This window comes from Mus musculus, chromosome 11, assembly GCF_000001635.26.
Source record: "Mus musculus strain C57BL/6J chromosome 11, GRCm38.p6 C57BL/6J".
In the NCBI taxonomy this organism is placed as follows: Eukaryota; Metazoa; Chordata; class Mammalia; order Rodentia; family Muridae; genus Mus; species Mus musculus.
Window position 1 is genome coordinate 118,905,006 of NC_000077.6, and position 27,823 is coordinate 118,932,828.

A 27,823-nucleotide genomic window follows, 5' to 3' on the forward strand; every position below is an offset into this window, starting at 1 on the left:
TTCCTCAGGCCTTACTTGGTCTGAGTTTCATTCCCACAACAGAGAAGTGGCCTAGAAGGCCATAGTCCTTTCCTAAGCCATGAGGCTTCCTCTTGCTGGCCATCCTGCACAAAGGACCCTTTGCCGTGGCTCCTGAGTTGGGGGCAGCTAGTTCAGCCTTTCTCTCTCTCTCTCTCTCTCTCTCTCTCTCTCTCTCTCTCTCTCTCTCCCCATTGCAACCTCTGTGCAGGTGCAATGTGTGTGTGCACTTGAGCCTGCCCCAGGCTGCCAGAGGCAACATTCTCACATGCAGTAACAGATCTTAATACTCTTCATTATCTCAAGTCACCTTCTGAGGCATGTTTTGGTGTCAAGTGAGTGTTGTGGAAGCTGTGATAACACAGTAATTTACTAAGAGCCTTGCTCTGAAGAGCGTGATTATCGGGTGCATCGGATGGGTCCCCAGGCACCCATGTCAGAGCACTGTTCCTCTAGCACGGAGCAGGCCCCGCTACGCACCTAGAGATCACCTCCCTTCCATCACTGGCAGCGACCCTGACTCTCAGAGGTAGCATGGCAGGAAACCCCAAAAGCATCCACCCAGCCCAGAAAGCACAGGGTGCTCAGAGAAGGAGACGAAGCAGAACATAAAAATTAAACAGGAGACCCTGCTGCCTCAAATGGCAGCTGACTTCAGAAAGGCAGCAGAAAACAAGATGTTTAGGCTGCCCTGAATGTTTCATGAACCTGTGAAAATGCTGGGCTGCTTCAGGAGAGAATAAGGGGAGGCAGGCAGCTAATCAAAAAGATGTTGATACAAATGGGAGGTGTCTGCGAAGCCGGGGCCCACGCAGGCAGGAAGGCCTGCTGCAGGCGAGGATGCGGGGAGAGGCGGGCTCCCCAGCAGAAACAGCTCCACGGAAGGGGGAAACTTTCTAGATGGTTTCTCCCCCTCACTTGTTCAAAAATAAAAAATTCCTCACCGCACGCACGTCAGCTGCGTGCCAGGCTCCATTTGTCTTTATAACAGAGTATCAGGCAGGAGTGAAGGAGATAAATAAACAGAGAGAGACAACCGACCGAACCTCACGAGCTCCGGACTGACTGGGGGGAGGTGAGCCTCGTGCCGCAGTCACTAAGAAATAACATTTCAATCTTGACCCATGGACAGATTCACCTCTCCTCACTGCCCCAGATGATCCCCGCCACCCCCCCCCCCTCGAATTGGCACTTCTGGATATGACAGATGTTCTAGTGGTCCAAGCCTTCCTGTTTAACCCCCACAGTCCATCCAGGTCCAAAAGATGTTCTGCACTGTGGGGGAGGGGTGGGCAAAACAACCAGACTCTTGCCCTGAGGAGCAGGGCCCCTCTAGCTTCTACACAGCAAGGGAGCAGGCAGGTACCAGGATGCCAGCTAGAAGGGCGCACAATGGAGACCAGACCCTGTTGAGCCAGCTCAGCTAAGACCAGGCACTACGAATTGCATCTTCTCTGCCAGCCTAGTCCATCTCCACACACCAAATAGCCCTTCCATCTCTCTTGCGTGGCTGCCACAAGACCACACACTGGGGAATGATGCCCAAGAGACCTCCTTACTGTAATTACCTCTGCTCTGGCCTGGACCTCCCTGACCCTGTTGGCATGGGGACTCCTCCTGTACCTTCCAAGCAGGATGAAGACTAATAAGCCCCGGATCTCAGTGTCCACAGGACACAAGACAGGCAGAGGTGGCAGAAGAGTGAAACGCTGCAGCTCGGCCCTAGCCCTGTCCTTGGTGCTGCCGCCCTCTGTGCGGCTGCGTGGCAGGTCAGCCTTTGCTCCTGACCAGCGTCTGTCTGGTCCCTGCTGAAGGGCAGTAAATTCACCCAGGCCTGCTGCGGCTCTGCCTGAGGTCGTGGAGCCTTTGCAGCGAAGGTGAAGGCACAGCATTGCTAGAGGCCCGATCTATAGGGACTTTCCTAGACTCTGGGCTCTTCCTATAGACCCAAGACTATCTGGTTGTTTGGGCCTCCGAGAAGGATGGTACAGAGTAATTGTCAGGGTTCTCTTTCATTAGTGAGAGTGGGAGGGCGGGCAGACAGTTGGAAACGTTGATCTATACCAGAAATCCTCAGGGCTTGGGGCAAACAGCCTGTATGACCTGGCCAACCCTCCCCTGGCACTCAGCTGCCTCCCTAGGAGCATCTAATGGGGTCTGATGCGCCCCGCTTCAGCTCTGCCTCACCTCCCTAGCCTCCTATGGGTTCCCCCATCTTCCCCTCTACAGCCCAGTGTTCCCAGAGCTCCAAGCCCAGCCGGGAAAGTAGGGGTTAAGCGCTGCTTCCCCGAGTGTGCAGTGCGCTTAGCTCCCACGCAGGGAGGCCTCTGGTCCCCGGGGAGGGCGGAGGCGGCAGCTCGATCCTCCCTCTGGGCCCAGGGGAGCTCCTCGCCCGCGGGGGACGAGGGGCTGGCTCTGAGAAGGCGCCCCCTGCCCCACATGCCCACCCTACAGCGGCCCTGACCACCTCGCCAGCGCCTCTCTTCCACCAGCAGGCGCCTTCTCTACAACTTTCTCCCTTCCCAGTAGTCGCTCACCTGGAGGGTCTGGTTTTAATTAGTGTAATATCCCCGTTACCAGCGCAGCCTGATTAAGACATCCGCCCTGATCCGCGATGCGCACTTAATGAGCTCAGTCTGCCATAATGTTTGTACTTTTTTTTTTCATTATTTTTTGCAGACCAGTAAAACCAAAGCTGATTTCTGCTGAAAGACCTCATTACCCGAGACCCTACTCCATTAGCCCCGTACCTGCTCTGGACCCTAGACTCCCCGATGCGCTCCCGAGGCGTCCCCAGCTTAGCCGGCGTTTGTGACAGAAAATTAACGACCCTGCGCGCACCAGAAGGCACTTCACCTCCAGCCGGAGGAGGAAGGGACTTGCCCAGAAGAAGAAAGGATCCCTCAGTCCCTGTCCATAGCTCCCACTGTGGGTGTCTCGCACATCGAGAGACTACTGGCGCCACCGGCGTCCTTTTTAAAAGTGACCATTAAATAATTAGAGTGCGTCTGAAAAGCAGAATCCAAAAGGGGGAGCGGGGATGTGGCTCGGCCATCCTGGACCCTCCTCACCTCGCAGCCCACACACACTAGCCGACGTCAGTGAGCTTCGTGAACAGCCAACCAACCCCCAATCTCATGCAAGACCCAAGATCCTGGGTCTGTTCCAGCTGTCTAATAGGGTCTCAATGCCCCCCCCCCGTGCTGGTCGCGTCTTGCTCCGGGTACAGACTGGGTGCGGGACCTGGGTGGCCAGGACACTGAAGGGCTGCATGCCAATGGATAGGGGCGAAGCTTCATCAGGGAGCTCCCAGAGGACCGCCGGCCTGAAGCCACCCCCTGACACCTTTCTCCTGAAGAAGACAGCCCCAGGAGAATCCCACCACCTCCCGGGGCCACAAGTCAGAAAGTTTGGGCTAGGGTTGTGCAGGCCACCTTAGCAAAGCTTTCCCAGCCGGGCTGTCCCAGCCCTGTAGCTGTGCCAAAGCGAGCAGTAACCTCCGATCCTTGCTCACGCCTCTGGGAAGACTCGGCCCCGAGCGCCCCCCAGCTCGCGGACTAGAGAGCCCTGTGCGCCACCCGCGCCTGTTCCACGCGTGCCGCTATGCTGAGGGCTCTGGTCCTCCCGAGAGAGCCGAGGAGGACCTCAGTCCTCCCACAACTCCTTGAGGTCATCAGTCAGTCCCCTCGGCCGGCTCTCCTCCTCCTGGACCCCAGCAGCCCTCCCGAGCCTGAGGATGGCGAGAGTCGCACGCCGTAGCGCATCAGGGTCGCCAGCCGTGCTTCCAGCCCTGCGGGTTGGGGCCGCCTCCCTGATGCGCCCCGCGGGCCGGGATCTCCGTGCGCCACGGCTTCCCCCCAATCCTGGGAGTTCCCAGAGCCGGGCATTGTGCCGCCGCCGCCGCCGCCGCCGCCGCCGCCACGGGCACGCAGCGCGCGGGACTCCCCGGTGTCTCCATGGAGCCTGACCCCGGGCCTTCCCATTTACAAAATCTCCCCTCTGGTTTCCCAGGGGAGCCCGGAGCCCGGAGCCACGACCCCAGCCCCCGCACAACTCGGGAACCCCGACCTCGCGCGCAGACCCCTGACCCCCAAGGGCGCCACCCCATCCTCGCGCGACCTCAGGTCTGTCCCCAGCCACGCTCCGCAGCCCCGCGTCCTCGCCGGCCCCGCCTCCCACTGCGGGGTCCCGTGCGCCCCTCCCCGGGCCGTGCCCACAGTCCCAGCCGGCCCCTCGCGATGGTCGTGACCGAGGTGGAAGCCCAGGGTCTGGCTACTCACGGGTTCAGCGTTCCCCACGGCAGGTGACGGGGCCCTGGCGGCCATGCCCCGGCTGCATCCCGGCCGCCCCGGCGAGCCGGCGGCAAGGGGCGCGAGAGGCCGGGTTGGAGCGGCGGTGGCTGCCGCGGCGTCTCCGGAGACCACGCGAGCTGCTGGGGCAGGCGCCCGACTGCTGTCCGAGGAGGTTTCCGCCGGTTCCGGAGCAACGGCTCCGTGTCCCCGCTCCGCTTGCCTCGCCGACTCTCTCTCTCTCTCTCTCTCTCTCTCTCTCTCTCTCTCTCTCTCTCTCTCTCTCTCTCTCTCTCTGCCACCCCCCCCTCGTTCCTCTGGCTGGCTCGGCTGAAGCGAGAAGGCAGCAGGAGCACGCGGCGGCGGTGGCGGTGGTGGTGGCGGCTGCACGGGCGGAGCGCGCAGCTCGGCGAGGGAGGGAGGGGGCTCCGGCGGTCGCGCGGCCAGGGAGGGCGGCGAGGCAGGGAGGGCCGCGAGCCAGCTGAATGTGGCCACAGGAGCCCTGGAGTCCCAGCTCCAGCCTTGGAGAACGGGGATGCGTAGGCTGGTGAGACTTGTAGGGCACCCTAGAGCTCAGAAGGAGCTGGGCTCCTCCGAGCTCACCACCACCACCACCGCTGTGGTCTCACCTCCCCTTCCTCCCTCCCTTCTTCTGGGCGACCTCAGTGTAAGTCATCACTAGCAACACTTAGCAGGACCCCTGCACCCTCGTTCCACTGGGACCGGTTTCTCTCGCTCTGCCCAGGGGTCCCTAGAAAGACTTGGTCGCTGAATGGCAGGAATGGATGTCCCCTCCCCCACGCCTCTCCAGCTAGTCTGCAGCGCCCGCGCCTAACTGGCCACTGGGGAAGACCCTTAATAGGCCTGGAGTTCCATGCCTTGCCTTCCTGAGAATCACAGAGCAGGCGGGGAGGCAGGAGGCCTACCCTGGAACAGGACACAGGGAGGACACACTTGTCCCCGCTGATAATCCTATGGCCTTAAATATTTCCATCCAGGTCAGTTAGGAGAACCTAAAACCAGAAGAGTTCCAGCCTCCCCCTAACCCAGGGAAAGGGAGTCTAGCGTGGTCTGAGGTCCGGCATCTCTAGTCTTGGGAAAAGAAAGGGGTTGGGAGGCAGGCATTGCCTCTGAGCTGTCAAGATGAGACCCAGGTACAACAGTGGGGCTAGTTACTGGCATTCAGCCCCAGAAGTGAGCAAAGAGGCTAGATGATACCCAAAGGCTTTAAACTGGATCCAGATACTGTTCTATATGAAAGACGAAAATAAAAGACAATCACCATGCAGTGCCTGGACTCTGGGACCTGCACTCTCAAAGGACATTTGCAATCTAAAAAACAAAAAACAACAACAACAAAACAAACAACAACAACAAAACATGATTAAAAAACAAGCCTGATACACGTTGCTGGATGCTGTTTGTAAAACCATCAGCTTCTTGCACCTAACTAAGCTTCCAGTGTGAGGCACATACCACGGAGCCTGGGGCCCTGTGGGTAGGGCAGCTAGACAGAGTAGAGAAGAGGGAGAATAAGAGAGGCCCTGAGGTGCTCTCTGGCTTGCTGGGCTGCACACTGCCTTCCCTACAGAGTGAGGGCAGACGGTGTCCAGGCTGAGTGACTGTTGCCTTCTCAGGAGCTTTTAATTCTGCTCCTTCGGCCTGTCTGGGCCATCGATCTGTCTTGCCCAGTGGGAATCACGTGCTTTAGAGCACGTAAGCAGTCGAGTCCTGCAGCCGAATATAAATGCCTTGTCTCTGGCACAGTCGCAAGGGTCCCTGAAGCGGCCCTAGCCCCAAATTTGAGATGGCACAGTTCTGCCCCCATGGACCAACTGTTTCTCTCTGTGTGGCCTGGTGATCCAAGCTTTCATGGCATGGGACTGCTGGCTAGGCCCATCCACACCAATCTCTAGGCTGTCTTGCCTCTCTGGGCCAACGGTGAGTCCCTCCTGGTTCTTCTGTCCTGAGAGCCCTTCCCGTCTGGTCCAGTTCCCACTGCCCTTCTGATCCCTCTCTTAGAACCCTCCCAGAGACCAAGGTCTGCTTCCCCATACTGCACTGCACAAGCTGTGAGCTTCAAGTGGAAGGGCTCAGGACTGAAACTCTAGTCACACACCCACCTCTGGAGGCCATTCCCAAAAAGGTCTGCAGGTGGCACCAAGCCTTCTTCCAGTCTCCAGACAGGTTCCAGCCAAACAGCACAGTCAGCCACTCAGAAAGCCTGGTACTAAAATGAAGCAGGCACCTGTAGCCAAGGGGCAGCCATGTGGCCTGTCTAGTAGGTTATCCCTCGAGAACAGAGCCCAGGGCATATGTCCCGTGGACTCAGAGGTCATCAAAGGGTCTGCCCAGAAAAGGATGGCAGGGCCTGTGAATGTATTTCTATGCTGAGATTAACAAGGATGTTATTTTTAGATTGTGTGTGTGTGTGTGTGTGTGTGTGTGTGTGTGTGTGTGTGAGCACACAAGCCAAGTGAGTGTAATGCCCTCAGAAGCCAGAAGAGGAAATCAGATCAGATTCCCAATGGCTGAAGCTATGGGCAGTTAGGAGCCTCCTGGCTGGATGCCAAACTCTGGTCCTCTGGAAGAGAAGGAAGTGCTTTCAACCACTGAGCTGTCCATGAAGCCCCACAGAAACTTCGTTTTTAAGAATATGAGGATGTAGAAGCGCCAAGAACAACCCCCTGCAGTAGCAACTAGGAAAGAAGCAAAGATACCACTCTAGCTATTACAAGGCCACAGCTCACCCTCAGAAAGATACAGCAAAGCACAGAAAAGACTCTAAGAGGATGGCGATCGGCAATCTGTCAGGATCTAGACTCTCATAGGAAACAGGTATCTAGATGTGACCGAAAATACATCCCTCATGTTGTGGTGACCTCAAACCATAAAATTATTTTCATTGGTACTTAATAACTGTAATTTTGCTATGGTTACGAATCATAATGTAAATATATGATGTGCAGGATATCTGATGTGCAGGATATCTGATGTGCCACCCCTGTGATTGAGAACTACTGCTTTTTGGGAAGAGTCACCCTCACTGTGGTTGATGCTATTCTACGGGCTGGGGTTCTCAACTCAGTAAATAAGAGGAACAGAGCTGAGCACCAGCATCCATCTCTCTCTCTGCTTCCTGACTGAGGATGTCATGTGACCAGCATCCATCTCTTTCTCTGCTTCCTGACTGAGGACATCATGTGACCCTCCACCACTTCACTCTCCTGAGACCATGTCTTCTCCGCCCTGATGGACTGCACCCTAAGACTGTGAGGCAAAGTGAACCCTCTGGGTTGCCTTTTATGTATTCTGTATTAGTACTGACAAAAGTGATCAATACTGCTTTGATCACTTAATAATATTTCGTGTTGTTCCCTCACAAGTACCGCAAGGCTGGCAGTAACAGAGAAGACAGCCTCGTGCTATGGACTGTTGAAAAGAAACAGGACTGGAAACAGGCTTGGGAGCTGACCTGAGTCTGGTCAAGACCAGCACGAGTCCACGCAGGGAGGAAGGCAGAGTTCCAAGTGCCTGGGAAGCCAAGAGTCCCACTAGTGCCACAGCCCAGTTATCCTGACCCTCTAGATCAGGAGCCTGGCCTGCTCTCAGGACTCTGACCAGCCGTAGGGAGAAACCCTACACCTACCTTTAGGATTCCCTGCCAGAAGTAGCAGGACAGAAGCCCCACTTAGCACTGAAGGTCAGCTCTGCAGGCCTCCCCCTAACGCTGGTAGCCTAAACTCAGCAGAGCTGTAAACACAGGCTCTGAAAGAGGGAGCCACTAAACAACCTTCCCTGGGGGAGGGACCGAGGGTGGCCTGGAGGAGACAGGCATTGGGCAGGGAGGAGAAAATATCAGAAATAGACATATTTAATATCCTCAAAGAGATCAGAGGAGATATTGCAACCAGAACCAGGAGCAGGATGCTATTTTAAGAACATTTAGAGAACAAAAAAGGGCCGGGGAATTAAAAGCATGCAAGCCGAAACAAAAAAACTCAGCAGACTGGTTGGAAGATAAAAGTAAGGGAATGTTCCAGAAGGCAAAGCAAAAAGACAAAGAGGGGGAGAATAGAAAAGGAGGAGAAATGAGATGGCACACTCATGAGAGCCGGCGCCTGCGGAAAGGGAGGGAAGAGGGGGCATCGCTAATCATTTAACTCAAGAAATTCTCCACACAATGGATAAGAATTGACCCACATCAGAGCATATTCTCACAAATACAAAACACTAAAGAGGGAAAGAAAAATAAATCTTCAGTTTAAGGTTCTGTGAAAAACAAGAATGAGTGTGGCTCCAAGAGTCTCAATGGGACACGATAACAGATACTGGGCACTGGATACTGGAGTCTTAACAGCACAAGATAACAGATACTGGATACTGTATCCTGGACCCTGGAGCCTTCAGATGCTAGAGTCTTGACAGGACAAGATAACAGATACTGGATACTGTATCCTGGACCCTGGAGCCTTCAGATGCTAGAGTCTTGACAGGACAAGATAACAGATACTGAAACCTTCGGGTGTTGGAGTCTCACTGGGGCAAGATGACAGTACTGGATACTGGATATTGGATACTGGAGCCTTCAGATGCTGGAGTCTCAACCTTTCTAGTTCTGGTCAGACATTGCTGGACTACCTAGATGGCCTGTCAGCCCTTGTAATAAATCCCCTTTTAAGGAACTCATACTATACATCCATTCTATCAACTCTGTTTCTTAAGAGAATCCTGGCTCTTACAGAAGCTCTCAAGTGAGCCCCAGATCTTTCCTTCCTGTCTTCTACCAGGCTTCTCCATCAATGAGTAGCAGCTCAAAGGGGTGCGTGGCTCCATTTTTACAGAAATCACCTTGTGTGGCTCCGAAGCTAAAGCACTGTCGGAAAAGCAGAACCTGAGTTGCAGCCCCCATGGTGTGGTGGTGTGGTGGCATGAGGCTGTAATGCTAATGCTTGAGGTGGGAATGGTGACAGATGAATCCCCGGAGCTCAGTGGCTGGCCAGTCTAGCTAACTGGGGAGCTGCAAATTACATGAGAGACCCTGTCTCAAAAACTAAGGTGGAGAACAGCTCTCTCTCTCTCTCTCTCTCTCTCTCACACACACACACACACACACACACACACACATTAGTGCACATGCATGCACACTCAGGCACATACATGCAAACACACAAACTGAATGTATGCACTTACATGCATACATGCACACACCACCCATTCATACATACATGCACACACACACACACACACTCATTCACATACATCAAACACACAAACCAATATGTGTACCTTCATGCACACATGCACACACCCATGCATGCCCACACACACACACACGAATAACCTCCATGTGTTCCCACCTATGCCAATCTACATGATCAACAATAAAGTGTTCATGGAAGGTCAAGCTAAAAGGATTTCCCATCAGCCTTTATTAGGCTCATAGGTGTTCTGCACTCCAGGCTGAGCTTATGCTACAGCATGGCGCCCAACAGCCTCGGCTGCCTTGTCATCCAGCAGAGAGCAGTCCAAAGTTGCTTGACACAGTTATAAACTCAGAGAGGCGAATGGACCCCTAGCCAGGCAAACCCACATGCATCTGAGTCTCCCTACTCCCATCCGGGCCCTCTAACAGTTCCTTTGTCTTCAGGGTCTCCTCTTTGGGCTGTCATTAATGGGGTTGGGGGTGCAGGTGCCATGACCTGAAGGAATGTAATAATAAAGCGACCCACGAATGCTCCCACACAAAAGCACCAGTGGGCACACAAAGCTTTAATGTGAGCACAGTATAGTGGTGCAAGCCTGAAATCCCAACACTCAGGAGAAGAGCTGAGGCAGGAGGATCAGGTTGGGATTATGAGTCTGAGGTCATCTGAGCACAAGTCAGGTGCTCTAACCAGATCACCTAAACCATGCTGTAGTCCCTGGCCACACAGGTGGTTTTGAGGCAGAAGGGTATCCATTTCAACAAAAGCCCAGCCTCGGCTGTCCTTGCTCCCCCACGTCTCACAGGCGATGAAGCTCCTTGCATGGAAGTCTCTGCCTCTCTCCCTCTCTTCCTCTACCTTCCTGCTCCCTCCCAAGTTCTCTGGGCCTCTCTCCTCCAACCCCAAGGCCCCTCCTCTTCCATCACCCTAGCTCTAGAAGCCTTAGCCAGACAGCCTGAAGACATGACAGGCCTGGCTCCCCACTGTGGACATTCCTGGTTTGTGCTCCTGCGTGCCTAAGCTGCATGGTCCCACTTCCACACTACCTCCCCCGACCCACAGAAGTACACTCTTGACTGCCCAGCAGATGGCCTGAGGCCCCCTCCTCCAGGTACACTTGACACCTGAAGGCAGCTGGGTTTGCTACCCACTCTCTACAGAATCCTCTCCAAGCCCTCCCCTCCCCTCCTCTCTCCTCTCCTCTTTCTCTCTCCTCTCCTCTCCTCACCTCTCTCTCCCCTTCCCTCCCCTCCCCTCCCCTCCCCCCTCTCCTCTCCCCACTCTCTCTCTCCTCTCTCCTCTCCTCTCCTCTCTCCTCCCCCCTCTCTCTCCCCCTCCCCTCCCCTCCCCCTCCTCTCTCCTCTTTCTCTCTCCTCTCCTCTCCTCTCCTCCTCCCCTCCCCTCCCCTCCCCTCCCCTCCCCTCCCCTCCCCTCCCCTCCCCTCCTCTCCTCTCCTCTCCCTCAGGGCTCTGGATTGGGCTTCTCCATCTGCTTGTCCTTGCACACCAGCTTCCCAATCCGAGCAGAGCAGAGTGCGGGGAAGGCTTGCCAGCTCAGCTGCCCCCCCCCCAACTGATGTCATCCACTCCCCACAGTCCCTGGGACAGAAGTCACCAGGGCTGAATGCATCCACCCCAGAGCAGCCCCTTTGTGTGCCACAGTCAGGGTGTCCTGCAGCTACAGACATGGACTCTGCCTCAGATGCTGTCAAGGGTCACTCCAAAGAAGGGGAGGAAGTTGGTATCACAAACAAACCTGTCTGACATCTTATTCAAGAGCTCCCCAGATGGACCTAGCTGCTTTTAGACCTAATACCCAACTTCTCCAAAAGAGGGTGAACCACTGGCAAACTGTCCTGTCTCCCCTAAGATGGATGGAAGAAGTCAGAAGGGAACAGGCAGCTCGAGGCTCCGGGCCATGGCTGGTATGGTTCAATCTCTGTAGGGGAGCAGCTGTGGCCTTGAAAGGAAGGAGGGTTTTCTAAGGTTCCATTCAACTTTGAAAACTACAGGATATGGCCAGCTCCAAGAGCCTCCTGGGACAGAGGACAGGATCCCCACAGGGGCTCCGCACTGCTCTGCAGTCTCTGACGGCCACTTGCCTCAAGCGGGACACACACCATATCTTCCAGCTCAGCCCATGATTATACAATAATACCCACCCAGAAAACAAATTAAAAATAGGAAAAATCCATCGGAGCCGTGGGTCTGCTGCGGCGGGGTGGTGTCGGATTGCTAGGCAACCCCAGGCAATCCTGCAGGAAGGAGGTCTGTGTGAGCCGCTTGCACAGAAGAAGGGCTCTTGTCCCTTTTGTGTGGATGTACTCAGCCAGATCTGAACAGAGGTCCTGAACAGGGAGGAGGTGCCGGCTCTGGCGGATGGCACAGCTCACGTCCTTCTTTGGACAATTGGATTTTCAGGAGGATGACAGAGAAGGGAGGGGTGGCCATGTGATGACTAACATCTGGAGCTACACTGGGAAATCAGCCTGATTTCTGCTTCCCGAGGCCCAGGTGTTTGGAACTGTGCAGGCAAAACAAACGTCAGGATGCTAATGGCTCTTCCTGGTTCCCAGAATCCTTTCAGCAGGAAGCAGATGTAGGCTAGGTTTGGAAGGCTGGAGAGAGCCAAGGGGGAGGAATGGAAGAGACCCTGGGGGGCCAGACAGGAAAATGGATCCAGAAAATAATGAGGACCCACGGCTGGATTTGTGCTCCCAAGAGCAAAATGGAAGCAAGAAGCCTGCACGCTTCTTTCAGAGCCCAGTCAAGCCTTAATCTCATTAAAACATTTGTGGATGTGGAAATATTGACTAGAAGCGTCAAATGCTTAAAAGGGGTGGGCAGCATCATGAAAACAGCAGAAATCTTCCATTTGATTTGAAGTTCTACCAGACACTTAGAGGGGGACCCAGAGCTGCCGGCTGCTGGGGAGGGGCCCTGTGCCACCACAGCAAAGTGTCACAAATCAGCACCATAACAGGGGAAAGTCCATCAGGCAGGAGTGAACATACACACCTGCCAACCCAGCACTCAAGAGGCTGAGGCAGAAGATTCCAAGTTCCAGGCCAGCCTGGACTGTTTAGTGAGATCAAAAGCAGTAAGAGACCTGTGGAGACGTCTCAGTGGGTGAAGCACAAGGTCCCAAGTTCAGACCCAAGAAGCCCTGTGGGAAAGCTTTCTTCACCAAGACATTTTAAGTCAATGTTTTGTCAAGGCAGCAGGGAAGCAAATAATAGCAACATGTATGCCATACACAGGCGTGTGTGTGTGTGTGTGTGTGTGTGTGTGTGTGTGTGTGTGTGTGTAAGAGGGAGAGGGAGATGGGGAGGGGAAAGGGAGGGGGAGAGAGACAGAGAGATACAGAGAGAGAGGAGAAACAGAAAATATGAACTTGAAGGGAAAGGCATCCTCACACAGGCCATGCACCCCCAAAGGCTATTGGGGAGACTGTGTCCTCTCTGGCTCTTCTTAGTTCACATCACTATGGTAGCTGTGGGTTGACAGCACTGCTCTAGCCTTCCTGTACTCGTCCAGTCATGAAAGAAGGACGTGGTGTCAATCATAGAGGCAGATGACCTTCATGCAACTGGACCTGATACCCATGTGATTTCCAACATGCTTGACAGAGAGATTAATGTTTGTTGCTGTTGTTAGGAGATTTATTATTATTATTATTATTATTATTATTATTATTATTAATTATTATAGTTTTGGAAGAGGTTTGTTTGTTTTGAGACAGAATCTTACCATGTAACCATAGCTAGCCTCAAACTTGCTGTGTAGGCCAGGCTAGCCTCGACTTCACAGAGATCTGCTTCTCTATGGCCTAAGGCCTGGATTGCAAGGCCTGCTCTGGATGATTGCCCTGTCAGGTGCTCCTCACCTTAGAAGAGAGCTCGGTCCTAGGGAAGAGCGGAAAGCATCCTTCCCCACTGGTGCCTGTCTCTGGGTGGCTGTCAGTTTCTTTTTCTGTTGCTGGTCACATTGTATCTACAGTCAGGAAACAAAAGGAAACAATACAGGTACTCACCTAGATTTCTTTTTCTTATTCAGTCTCATGGAAAGATGCTGTCCACATTTAGGGTAGGTCTTCCCAGCAATTAATCCAACCTAAATAATCCCTCGCAGGGTTGCTGAGAGGCTAACCCCTCATGGATGTGTCCAGAGATTTGTCTCCTGGGTGGTTCTATACCCTATTATGTTGAATGCTATAAAGCACCACTAAGCATCACTGCGTCTTTCTGTAAGAAGCACCTTCTGAGGCCCTGGAGAATAAGGAAAGCAGTGTCCATGGCTCCCTACTGAACCACAGGCCAGGGCAGCCACAGGGGTGAGCCCGTGCCTATACACACATAGATGCACACGCTCCTACAGCTGTTCTTATGGACCAGGTCAGCCACAGATGTGTGCATGACTATACACACAGTCCTGCAGGTGTTCTCAGGCCACCCTGCCCACTCTGCCAGCTCACGTGGAATTGCACTTGATCTCCTGTGTGGACTGAACCTGGCTCCGGCCCTTTGCAGCAGGCAGAGGCACAGGGGTCACAAGGCAGGGCTCCCTGCTCACACTCCATTCCGGATAAGGTACAGACTGCCTCACTTCAGGCTGGTTCTTCCAGACAGATGTCTCTGAGCACAGGGGTTGGGGGAGGGGCAGCTGCTACTGCTAAATGGAGCCTACCTACCGGTCATCTTGAGGCTCTGCTGTTGAGACTAGCTCCCTCACCTCCAGGATCCAGAATTACTTCTTTGGGCTCAGAGCAATCACAATGTCCCCCAGAGTAAGCAATCCCCTGCTTTGTAGACTCAGGGAATTCTATGTGTTTTGAAGGTGTACTGATAAAACCAACTGCACAGGTCTACAGGGGACATCTGACGTATATCCCTCTGAAATCCAAGCATGCTCCTAGGGCCACCTCAGAAGTCCCCCCCCACCCCCTGCCCTGCGCCCAGCCACCCATCTGCTTCCTGCCTAATCTGCATAACACAGGTAAGCCTAAATTTTCTGTACTTTATATACATAAAATGACAGGCATCTGCTACTCTTCTGTCACTCAACACAATCCCAAAAAAGGGTCTGTACAGCCGCGTGCATCAAAGACGCGCTCCTTTTCACTAAGGGGTAATATTCACCATGTGGATAGGTTGTCACTTGCTTACCTGTTTGTGTATATTTCAGTTATTTTATTTATGGAATCAGTATGCATTGAGTTGTTTCTGGTTTGGGGGTATTTCAGCGCAACCTACTGTGAACATTCATGTGGACAAACCTCTTTATGTGTGCGGTGTATCCGTCTCACACATGTGCTCCCCTGTGTGCGCGTGTGTGATTCTCCGAGGCTTCTCTCTTGCTCTCCACCTTACTCTTCGAGACAATGTCTCCCACAGAACCTGGAGATGCACAGCCTGGGAGGAGAGTGGGGAGCTCCTATCTGTGGCTGCTCTGGAGAAAGATGCGCTAATGAATAATTGATGGGAAATTGCTCATTATGTAAACAGAACAGGAACACGCTACAGTTGTGGAGACAGTGATGACAATCTACATCCGGGGCAATATGTGGCATCTGCATGAGACCAGACAGAGGATGTGGAGGGTGGAAGCACAGAGAGGCCTTGGCCAGGGGTGAAGGGGACAAGAAGCTTCCCTGGGCTGGTCCTTCATACAAGTAACTGTCCCCCTACCCCAACCCAGTCAGAGATACTTCCCTGTCTAGTGCTCTTTGCACTTCTCCCTCAGCCAGGGTTGGATTCACAGATCATCTTTCTGGCCTGGCCAACACACCATGTGAGCTAAAAACATCTCTGTCTCTTCTGCTAGAGAGCATGTGGCTCCCCAGTCGCCTCAGGACTACTGCTCTGGTATTAAATCAGTATTAAGACCCTCGGTGCAGGGGACTCTCCTGCCACCAGGCCCGACCACCTGAGTTGATCCCCAGGTAACACATGATAGAAGAAGAGAGTTGACTCCCACAGACTGCACTCTGATTTCTACATGGTATACCATGGCACACACATGATGGGGATGCTTGGGCCCCAAGGGCTATAACGCTAGCAGCAACAACCCTGACAATGAAGCTGGTCCCTCTCTGTCTCAGACCACACTCAGGGTGGCAGCTGGGTGTATTCCTGTGGTTGTATTGTGACAGAAAAGGAAATGGCGTGGCAACCTCCAGGTCCTTTGCTAAAGGGACAGGACACTCTCTATATCTTCTCCCCTAAGAGGTTTGTGAATTGAAAACCATTTTAGACCAAATGTGGAAATAACATCCAAAGGATGAGGAACCATAGGAGAGAATGCTGGCAGCCACGTGACCCTGTGGAACTCAGCCACTTGACTTGAACTGTCAATTCAAAGAAATTCACTTCCAGGAGGGACAACCCTAGAGAGATAGTTCAGTACATGAAGGGCTTGTCATATAAGCATAGGGAACTGGTCCCCACCACCCACATACAAAGCCAGGCATGGCAGTGGCGCACAGAACCCTGGAACTTGCTGACCAGTCTGGTTGGCTGCATTGATGAGGTTCAGGAAGACCATGTCTTAGTTAGGGTTTCATTGCTGTGAAGAGACACCATGACCAAGGCAACTCTTATACCAGAAAATGTTTCATTGGAGCTGGCTTACAGTGTCAGAGGTTTAGTCCATTGTCATGATAGCGGGGAGCATGGTAGCATTCAGGCAGACATGGTGCTGGAGAGGAGCTGAGAGTTCTACAGCTTGATCCTCAGACAGCAGCAGGAGGCTGTATCACACTGGCCAGACCTCAAAGCCCACCTCCATACTGACACACTTCCTCCAACAAGGCCACATCTACACCAACAAGGCTCCACCTCCTAATACTACCACTCCCTAGGAGCCAAGCATTCAAACTCATGAGTCTATGGGGACATTCCTATTCAAACCACCACAGACCATGTCTCAAAAATTAGTAAGCTGAAGAATGATTGACAAAGAAATCCAGTATTAACCTCTGACTCCCACATAGTGCACACAGAAACATGAACACACAGAAATATGCATACACATGAAAATGCACACACATGAACATCACACGCATGAACACACACATATAAATACACACATGAACATGCACAAAAAGAAAATTCGCTCCCCATACTCCCAAGGTCCTGTCTGGAGTCTTCCTTGTCTCCAATCCTGCTGATAGACTTTAGAATGACCTTTCCTTCTCTGTTCAGTGCACAGCAGACTCCAGAATGAAGCTGGAGATTGCCTGGCAAGGTTTGGCTTCTGATCTCTTCCTGTGCCGCTGTATTGTAAACAGGAATAAAGTCCTAGATGCCTTGGGGAGCAACTAACTCTCCTTTTGCCCAGAAAAAGCAGAGGCCCTGGGAGGCCTCTTCCACTGAGTCACAAGCTGTCTTTAGGAGAGGACTGCAGGCAGAGAGAAGGTGGGTGCTCCCCTGGGCATGGATGCTAAGCCTGGCAGATGGGAAGCACTCAGTGACCACACAAGGCGAGAGCTTCCAGCAAAATGTAGGAAGCCCGCCACCCACCCACCCACGGAGGAGCCCTGACATCTCTATCAATATTTTCGTCCACAGTCCCACACACTCACACAACCATCCTCTCCTCCAACTCCATCTTTAAATGCCAAAGACGGGCGCATATGTTGGAGGACACCATCACAGGCAAGGCTGGAAGAGGCAATCCACAGAGAAAGACTTAAAAATGACCCAAAGCAGTTGGACCTTACCACTCACCAAGCCAATGAAAACCAAGACTAAAAACATCCCCAACTGCCCTACTTTGACAGACCTGCTTGTGACGGGGGCTGGTGCATGCACAAGTGAGGCACAGGGACCTGACCCCCCCCCCATGCTCTCCCGTGAGACCTACACTTGCTTACCTTCGTCTTTCTGGCAAGCAGAGCCGTGTGCCCGTCAAACGCTTTCGACACGCAGCTAAGCTCTAGCTGGGAAATTGCACCTGTAGGATTCACCCCAGGAGAAGCTCATAAACAAATGTGCAGTTTTGCTTAGGAAGACTTATGCGCCCGAATAGCCTCGGCATCGCAGCTAACATCAAAAGACAGAAAACAAACCAAGCGTCCAGCTCGGGGGTGCTCGGTAAATAGCTGGTGCATTCATTAAAAATCCTACCACAGAAAAAAACCTTTGGGTGTCACTGCAGTGTGTTCATAAGCCACAGGAGGGTTGGAAGGAGGAACTGCAGGGTGGAAGGGCAGTGACACCAAGTCCTTTGCAAATTTGGACAACGGGTGACTTTGTGTTTTCTCTCTTTCTTTCTTTCTTTCTTTCTTTCTTTCTTTCTTTCTTTCTTTCTTTCTCTCTCTCTCTCTTTCTTTCTTTCTTTCTTTCCTTCCTCCCTCCCTCCCTCCCTTCTTTTTTTCTTTCTTTCTTTCTTCCTTTCTTTTTTTCTTCTTTCTTTCTTTCTTTCTTTCTTTCTTTCTATCTATCTTTCTTTCTTTTAAATTTGATTGTATATCCTAAATTGACTCAATTGGATCTGCATTTCTAATAGGGAAAAATCCTAAGAAGCAAAATTTTTTTCAAATTTGATTAGAAACAGTAAAATCAGTTTGTGTCCCTGAAAAGGAAGAAAGGGTAAGAGTGTGACCCTACCCTACCTAAGGACAAGGACCCACCTGGAAGGTTCTATGATGCTCCTGGACACCTGCATAGGACAGGGTACTGCTACGGGGCCAGCACTGCCACAGCTCCTGCAGCCCTTCAGTCCAGTGTCAACTACACAAATACACCACTGCCTTGCTCAAAACTGAACTCTGAAAGAAACACTAAGAGGTGGCCTTGTTCAGGCTGAAGAAGAAAGGAGGAAAGTGCCTCGCAGGGTGCACACCCCCACCTCAAGAATGCCTTGCAGGATCACCCTGGTAATCTCAGGGCTGGTCCCCACACAGTGTGGCAGAAGGGACAGCTGCAGGACATACTCAACAATGAGGCCCTCCTATGAGACAATCATAATTCAAACTCATGTTTTTGGAGAGATGTGTGTGTGTGTGTGTGTGTGTGTGTGTGTGTGTGTGTGTGTTTCTGTTTGTATGTATGCCTCTGTGAGTCTGTCTGTCTTTGTGTGTCTGTATGTGTGTCTATCTGTGTATCTGTCTGTCTGTGTCTCTGTGTGTTTGTGTGTGTTTGTCTGTGTGTCTATCTGTATGTATATATTATGTTCGTGTATGTCTCTGTCTGTCCATCTGTCTGTCTGTGTATGTGTCTGTCTGTGTCCATTTGTCTGTGTATGTGTTTGTCTGTCTGTGGCTGCATGGCTGTGTGTGTATGTGTCTATGTGTGTGTCTCTGTGTGTGTATGTTTGTCTGTGTGTGTGTCCTTGAGTGCAAGTGACCATAGTTAACAGGCATACAAGGAGTTGTGAGCAGCCCAATGTGGCTCAGTTCCACAATTATGGGGCAAGCATCTTACTGACTGGGACAATTCCCCTGCCCCAGTAAGTGTTGTTATTTGTTTGGGGTTGTTTGTTTTCAAGACAGTTTTTCTGTGTAGTCCTGGCTGTCCTGGACTCACTCTGTAGACCAGGCTGGCCTCAAATTCACGGAGATCTGTCTGCCTCTGCCTCCTGAATACCAGGATTCAAGGCTTATAGCTTGTAGCTCCCAGCTGACAGGAAGGAAACTAAGGCTGTGAGATTCCAGGACTTGTTCAGAACATGGAGGTGGCCTTCCTCACAGCAGAGACTATGGTAGAGGATAAGAACACCCTCCCTACCCTCACCACACACACACACACACACACACACATGCACACGCACACACACACAAATGGAATCAGTCAACAAACTCCTGACCATGTGGCCAGTTGGGCCCAAATGTGGCTGTTAAAGGCTTGATTCCAATACTCTCCTGTAGACTCCTGTTTAGAGCACTCATTTCCAGATGATGGTAAAGTTTTAAGGTTAAGGAGCCTTTAGGGGTGGCAGAAAGCCAGTGAAAGTGGGGCAGCCTTTGAAGCACACACCATCCCGATTTCAGCCTGCTTTCTCTGCTTCGCATGTGAGCAGCCTGCACCTCTGCCCTCCCTACCATGACCTGAACTGCCTCATAGCTTCTCTACCAGGACAGACTGCACCATCAGAAACCATGAGCCTAGATAGCCTTTCCTCCACAGATCCTCCTCCACGAAGACCACTTGGGAGGTAGAGGCAGGAGGATCAGGAGTTCAAGGCCATCCTCAGCCAGCTGAGGCCAGCCCCAGCTACATAAAACCCTGTCCCATAAGAAGAGATCTGGAGAAGTAGCTGCATGCTCGTGAGTGCTGGCTGCTCTTACGGAGGACTCGGGTTCAGTTCCCAGCACCTGCATGATGCTTCATAACAATCTTTTTCTAAACATCATGGCACCAAGATTCGAAGGTCTGGAACTCTATGAGCAAGGCAGACCCTGCTGTCTGGGACCTCCTCGGCAAACCCTTGCTTATCCCAGAAGGATATACCAACTCACAGAGCCCCAGGTGGAAAATGGCCTGACCAACAGGGATGTATCATCATGACGCAAGGGACAAGACAAGGGCAGGTGAGCCCCCATGTTCTGTTCCTACTGCAGGAAAGATGTCAGCCCTTTGGCATCTTGGAAGTACCATGTATAAACTGCTCCTTGCGTGACACCCTGACAGAAGGTACTCATCCGACCACCTTCTCAAGACAATAGAGCTCTGTGTCCCTTGCCACCTCCCACCAGGGCCCTAGGCACCCTACAACTGATGAGCTGAATACTTAACAGCTAGAGGCTGTGGAGGAAGATGGCCCAGCCTCGAACACTACATGGCTGTGAGCCTCCTTCTTCATGAACAGCATTTCAGAAACCAAACGACAGCTCTATTGGGAGAACAAGAGCTAATTAAATTTACTGGGATCATTGAAGGGGAAACTACTTAACATTCTGAATAGAATTTAATCTTTAGAAGCACGAGCAGCCTTGATTCATCGTAAAGGGTTTTCTACCATCTGGGTTCACAGCTAGAGCAACACCAGCAAACTGAGGTAAGGAGACAGTGGGCCACAGAGGGCTTAGTGTCCCTGGACCACCACAAAGATGCCGGGAGTTGGGAAGCTGGATCTGGCTGCCAGGCTAGACCTCGAGGTAAAGCAGAAAGTCACAGAGCCATGTCAGTGGCCTCTGCTTGTGTTGATCCCAGCTGTCTGACAACCAGGATGCTGTAAGTCAAGGTGCTGGTCTAAATCAGGCACAAATGTGACTCCTGGGGATGCAGGGGTCTGCAGGGGCGCAGGCAGGGAGCAGCCAGGAGGGAAACGAAGCTTCCATCCAACCCTCGGGGCCCAGCCGTCCTAGGGGAAGGCACAGGTGGAGCCCTTTGGGTTCCTCAGGAAGGGTCAAGAACGGGATAAGAAGTTGTATAAAACTCAGTTCCGTATAGAAGAAAAGATAATTTCCCAGTGAAAACTAGTGAGGAGAGCTAGGTATGTGCCAGGGCTCGGAATATTCAAGAACACCTTACAGAGGATTATTCACTCACCGACATCCAGACAGGAAGCTTAGTCTCTCTCACTCTCTTGCGCTCTCTCTCTCTCTCTCTCTCTCTCTCTCTCTCTCTCTCTCTCTCCCTTCCCCCCTCCCCTGCCATCTTGTTTGCTCTCACTACCCCAGTCTCATTTGCTCACACTGCATCTTCCCTCTTACACACCCCTCTGGCTCTCCTTTCGTACACAAACTCTCTCTGTGGTGCCCGGCAGGGATGAGCCTATCCAGGCTTATAACCTCTCAGCCTGACCTCCTCAACCATGCAGACAGCACCTTTCCCACAACATATGGAAGCTACGACGCAACATGGGGAAGCCAGCCTGGCCTTAGTGTGGTCTGTGACATGCCCAGAGGATAGCAAGAACACCACATGACCACTGTACCAACCAGGGGTGCCTGACCTCATGGAAATACTCAAGTATTTCAGACCCACTTCTAGAGACCAGCAACCTGAGTGCTAGATTATACAGGGGTACCCAGTACATCTCCAGGCCTTACAGATGTAGCTGTGCATTGCTAGTGCAATATTGCCAGGTAGTTTCCAGTGCTGGAGATGCCCATGCCTTATACCTTTGATGAAGCTGGGAAGCTGGACCACACAACTCCAACGTGAGGCATGGATGTGGTGGACAGTTTTATGTCAACTTGATACAAGCTAAAGTCATCAGAGAGGAGGGAGCCTCAGTTAAGAAAATGTCTCCATGAGATCAGGCTGTAGGTGAGTCTCTAAGGCTTTTTCTTAATTAGTGATAGGGGATGGCCCAGACCACTGAGTGTAGAGCCACCTTTAGCTGGGTTCTATAACAAAGCAGGCTGAGCATACCATGGAGAGCAAGCCAGAAGGAACACCCCTCCATGGCCTCTACATCAGCTGCTGCCTCCAGGTTCCTGCCTTGTTTGAGTTCCTGCCCTGACTTCCCTTCAGCGATGAACAGTAAACTTAAGCATAAGCCAAATAAACCCTTTCCTCCCCAACTTGCATTGGTTACAATGTTTCATCACAGCAATGACAGCTTTTAACTAGAGCAACTGGCACCAGCTCTGTCTCCTCCCATCACTCCCTCAACAAAACAGGGCTTGTAACCCAGGGTGCCACTCTCCAAAGGTCAGTCCAAGATGAGTCTGCATCTCCCTCCCAATCGTACCTCCCACTCAGCTTCCTGTTCAAATGGATAACCATGTCAGCCTCCAGTCCCCAAGTTCCTAAAGCCGTCTGCAACAGGAGGAAGGCCCGCTTCTGTCCATGGTTCTGAACCTGTGCCTCATCAGCCTACAGGGGATCATTCCTTAATCTCCAGCTTCTCTCACGCCTAGCTTTGAGCATCCTGCCTGGAGAGGGGCAAGTGTGACATCCTCAAACCTGAAGTCATATGTCCTGTGCCCTGTTCAGGAGGAGGAAGTTGGGGGCGGGGCCCCTCAGGCTCCACCCACACCTGCCTGACTAAGCCCTGCCCACTTAACTCAGAGCCTCTGCTGAATGGGGGGGGGCTCTCCTTATCTCGTGCCATTACAGGAGACCCCAAAACCTTTCACCTTGCTGTTCTCAAGGCTCAAACCCACATCCACAGTGGGTTGATGACCACAGACAGCATACAACACTGAAGCTACCTCACCCTCAGAACTGTCCGAGGAGTCCCTTGCAGCACATCCATGACAATTTGTGAGGCTCCTTGCAGAGAGCCAGTGTATGATCGCCATGGTAACATAGAAGCAGAGGCAAGATCATCTACAGGGAGACTTCAGGACAACTAACCAACTCAGCCCCAAGCTAAAGAGAAGCTGGGGGGTCTGACTGGGCTGGCTGGGCACAAGAAGACCCAGCATCCGTATCCCTGGAACACCATCTCCTCTGCTGTAAGTTGGCATTGACCTGGGTAAGCACACCAGGTTCTCCAGGGTCTAAAGGTGTCTACTTCTATAACTCAGGAACGAGGTCAAGGCTCTGATGATACACAGGCCCCAAGGCTCAGAAGGGTAAGGACTGAAGAAGAACTTCCTGGTATCACCAGCCCTTAGCCTGAATGCTCAAGCCCAGCAGGAGAGGACTCCATGTAGCAATCTTATTGTCTGTCCCTGGAGGCTTCCCTGGCATCTTAGGAGCCAGTGAGCTCTGAAGTCTGACACTCAGGGGCTTCCCCAGCCAGGTGTACACAAGGGTCCCCCTGCCTCTTCCCTGCATGCAAGGCATGAGGTCAGAAGCCTGGAGATTTCACTCTCACATGACAATAATCTGAATGGTTTTTAAGGTTCCAAAAAGCAAAAAACAAACAAAAGCACACACACATGTGCACACACACATACAAAGGACTTTTGACTAAAAAAAAACAAAAACTGCTATAATCTTATATAGGGAAGCACAAGTTACACACCAAGTCAAAAATGCACAAGGAAGAACAAGTGTGTCACATGGAGCAAAGTTCATTTTCCTTCATAAACAAAAAGTCTTGGTAAATTAATAAGGAAAAGACAACCAACAGAGCAGTCATTTGATACAAAGATACAAACAACCATCATGCAGGCAGACATCCTTTATGTCGCTTAAGTCACCGGACAGGCAACAGCATTCAGATTGAGTTCACTGCTACTCAGTACAGGGTAAGACCTCTGTAAAGGAACCAACAGGACAGCTCAGCATGAAGGGGAGCCTGCTGCCAAGCCTGACCACAGAGTTCAATTCCCGGGATCCACTTGGTGATTCCCTCAAGCTGTCTTCTGACTGCCACACATGTGTGGCATGTATGCACCCCTACACACAGATATAATTAATAAATAAATTAAAAACATTAAGAACCTTAACTCCTCAGTAAAAGGAAGCTCTGTGATAAACAATGGATTGGCTGCACATTGGTAAACATCTTTTGTGGAGGGGATACTTTATGTCCTATCAATTTTTAGATTCATACACCATTGACCTGATAATTTCACTTCCACGAACCTCTCCCACTGACCTAACCTCACTAGAAGACTACGAGATGGGTAGACATGGAAACATAATACTTTCCTATTAGGAAAACCACAGAGGGGACAAGTCCATTAGCAGAAGCCAAACTGAAGAGCATGATGTGATTGCACAGTGATTGTTCTAAACAGGGTAGATGGTGGGTAGCATTGTACATTGGACACTTTGTCTGAGATATATCGTAAACAAACAGAAACTGCCGGAATAACACATGAAATCCCATTTAGGCAGAGAGAAAAGAAGTATGCTTACACATACGCATATAAACATATATACCTAACATTGTGTGTGTAGACAGTTCTAAGAAAATATATAGAAATTTTACAAACAGATCTTGGAGTTGGGGGGCTGAGAGAGGAGGAAGCCAGAATGTTCTTGGTCTTTGTTTTTTGGTTTTTTTTTTTTAACTTTCTCTGTGTTTAATGCTTTTACTACAAGCAAATGCATAGTCGATAGAAAGTTTTTTTTTTTAACTAAGAAAAAGCCAGACATGGTGGCCTTTAATCCCAGCACTAGGGAAGCAGAAGCAAGCAGATCTCTGAGTTCAAGGTCAGCCTGGTCTACAGATCGAGTAGGATACCTAAGGCCATACAGAGAGAACCTGTCTTGAAAAAAAATAGTTTAAAGAATAGACGTAGAAGCATAGAAAGTCTTAGTATTTACTGGATTAGTTGAAATAAAATTTTACATGATGCTTTAGAAAACACTTACTAACCACAGGGGAAAACTATAGTGGACACAGAAAGATAAAGAACTAATAAACTTAGGGAGTATCATGACATAAAGTAAATGCTCAGAACTCAGAGGAACAGTGAGGAGTGAGCCAAAAACAAAGAAATGTCAGGCTGGAAAATGATAAAGGGACTGGTGTGCGGCCTAACAACAGATAATCACATTTCAGGGAACAGACTAAATTCTCCAAACAAAGGACAGGATGGTTCAAGGTTCAGGGACTGTGGAGATCACTCAATGAGGACCTGAGTTCAGATCCTCAAATATCCATGTACAAAGCCAGGCATGGCAGTTGTACATGCCCATAATAACAGCACTGGGAGGTGGTGAGTTTCAGAAGCAGTGAAAGATTCTTCCTCATAAAATGAGGTGAAGAAATTACTTAAGAAGATATCTGGGCTGGAGAGATGGTTCAGTGGTTAAGAGCACTGGCTGCTCTTCCAGAGGACCCAGATTTACTTCCTAGCACCCACATGACAGCTCCCAACTGTCTGTAACTCCAGTTCCAGAGGATCTGACACACTCACACAGATATACATGTAGGTACAACACATAAAATAAAAGATAACAAAATAAATATATTTAAATAAATATAATAATATATAATAAATAAAAAACTATAAAAAAAGAAGATATTTAACACTGACATCTGACCACCAGGTGTACACACATGCACACACCACACACACACACACACTACCACCACCAACAACAACAGTAACAAAAAATGTCCCAACAATATGCTGCCTACAAGAAACTCCTTTAGGGTTATACATACATAAACTGAAAGTGTAGACATAGCAAAAGCTGTTCCATGCAAATGAAGATGAAATGAGAAGGTTGTGGTTATACTACACAAGATCGATCCACACACACACACACACATCACAACTCCTACAAGAGACCTTGAAAACCATTAATTATATTCTTTAAAGTGAATTGAACATTAAAATAGTTGTGAATATTCATGCACATAAAAGTGTCCACAGGTAAGGTAAATGCCAACTGGTCTGAAGGGAGAGATGAACAGAAATACAGTAATAGTAGGAAATGTCAAAACCCTATGCTCTGTCATGAACATCTCACGCAGAAAGTCCGAGAGGAGAGAGCAGAGTCAAATGGATGAGCAGACAAACTTCCCACCAACAGCAGAAGACACATTCTTTCCATAGACATCCCCATGACCAACAATGAGTTAGGGTCACAAAAGACATCTTCACAGAGTGAAATGCACAATCATCCTATCTCTGTTTTCTAAGCTATAAAAATTCAAATGCATTGATGTCAAACAGCCACTGCATCACAGAGGAGCTGAAAGGGATGTTTGTGATAGCCTAAGAAAGATTGGAAGGGGAACTGTAGAGTAGAGTTTTCTGACACAGCAAACGGCACCATGAGGGAGGGTCGCAGCAATAAGTGATTGTCTTTAAATAAAAAAACAAACCAGAAGATAGTTCACAGAGAGACACTGACCACATGCCTGACAGCTGAGTTCAATCGTCAGAACTGATGTAAAGGTGAAAGGAGAGAACCACAAAGTCATCTGACTGCCACATGTGCTGTGGTATGTGCATATGCACACACACATATACATACCATGTATACATGTACACACGTGCACACAGAGACACACATATGCAAACCACCACATCACACACACATACACAAACCACCACACCAAACCACACACATGCACATACACCACACACACATACCACATACCACATACACACACACATACATACATACACAAACCACCATACCACACACACATACACAAGCTACCTCACCAAACCACACACACCATGCACACACACCATAAACATAAACATACAATACAGCACACCAACAATAAAAAAGTTTTAAATAACCTGATAGGCTTTTAAAGAAACATCTCAAAAAAATAACACTATTTTATATGTCGTAGAATTACAAAAAGAGTAAACTAAGCCCAAAGTTGACAGAGGGGAAGAGTAAAGATTACAGTAGACATTAATTAAACAGAGAATGGAAAAACTAATAATAATATATAAAAAAAGAAAAGATCAACGTGACTGTGATGGTTTGAATGAGAATGGCCTCTGTAGGCTCCTGTATCTGAATGCTTAGTCACAGGGGACTAAAACAGTTTGGAAGGATTAGAAGGATTAGGAGGTGTGGCCTTGTTGGAGGAAGAGATGGGCTTTGAGGTTTCAAAAGCAGAACTGAGCCGAGTGGCTCTCTTCCTGCTGCCTGATCTGGATGTAGAGCTCTTAGCCACTTTCCCAGCCTCCTGCCTGCCTGCATGCTGTCACACTCCCTGCCATGACAATGGACTAAGCCTCTGAAACTGTAAACAAGACCTTGCTAAACGCTGTCTTTTATAAGAGTTTCAGTGGCCGTGGTGTCTCTTCACAGCAATAGAACACGAAGTACTAAATCTTTTTTTTTCTTTTTATTTTATGTGTATGGATGTTTTGTTATGCATGTGTCTGTGCGCAGTGAGCTATGTAATGCCCTTGACTCCAGAAGAAAGTGTCTGATCCCCTGGGACTGGAATATAGATTGTTCTGAGCACCCATATGGGTCCCGGGAGTCAAACCCCAGTCCTCTGGAAGAGCAGCAAGTGTTCTTAATCACTGACCCATCCCCTCCAGCCCCATGATTAAAAGTCTTTTAATTAAAAATAAATAAACATAAAATTCCTAGCTAGATTAACCAAAAGGAAAAGCTTAATAAAATCAGAATGAAGGAGAAGGCAGCATGGATACCTCAGAGATAGAGGAACTCTGAGAAACCATTATGAACAATAGCATGCCAACAATTGGCTAATGCAGGTAAAATGGATATATCAGTGTACAACCTATCAAAGCTGGAGAAGAAAGAGAAAGCTGGAACACTCAGATGCTGATGGATATTAACTCATTGGTAGAAACCTCCCGACAAAGGCCAGAAACCTTCCCATCAAACAACTGGAAGAATTAACACCAACCCTCTCATGCTTGTTGGAGACAAAATACACAGCAAACGCTGATCAGCCAAACACAGCAGAACCTTCGGCTCAACAAAGCCAGCAGTGGGCAGAGTGAGGAAGCCATCCACAAAGAGAGAGGAAACATGAAAACTGCTTATCTGGTTGAACC

The 27,823-nt window shown here is 50.4% G+C and overlaps 1 protein-coding gene across 18 annotated transcripts in view; it reads right to left on the reverse strand.

The window, feature by feature from the left end:
• The window catches only part of Rbfox3 (RNA binding protein, fox-1 homolog (C. elegans) 3), a 421,838-nt gene extending 415,246 nt beyond the window's left edge, over nucleotides 1-6,592 (reverse strand). For 9 of the 18 annotated variants that reach the window (XM_030246136.1, XM_017314662.2, XM_006533726.4 and 6 more), the window contains exon 1: nucleotides 4,299-5,767. The gene's annotated coding sequence lies outside the window, so the exon portion shown is untranslated. Of the gene's footprint in view, nucleotides 1-2,768; nucleotides 4,279-4,298; nucleotides 5,768-6,430 lie in introns of those variants that run through there. The other 9 variants (NM_001285436.1, NM_001039168.1, NM_001024931.2 and 6 more) reach the window with 6 other exon arrangements.
• Nucleotides 6,593-27,823: the final 21,231 nt, after the last annotated feature.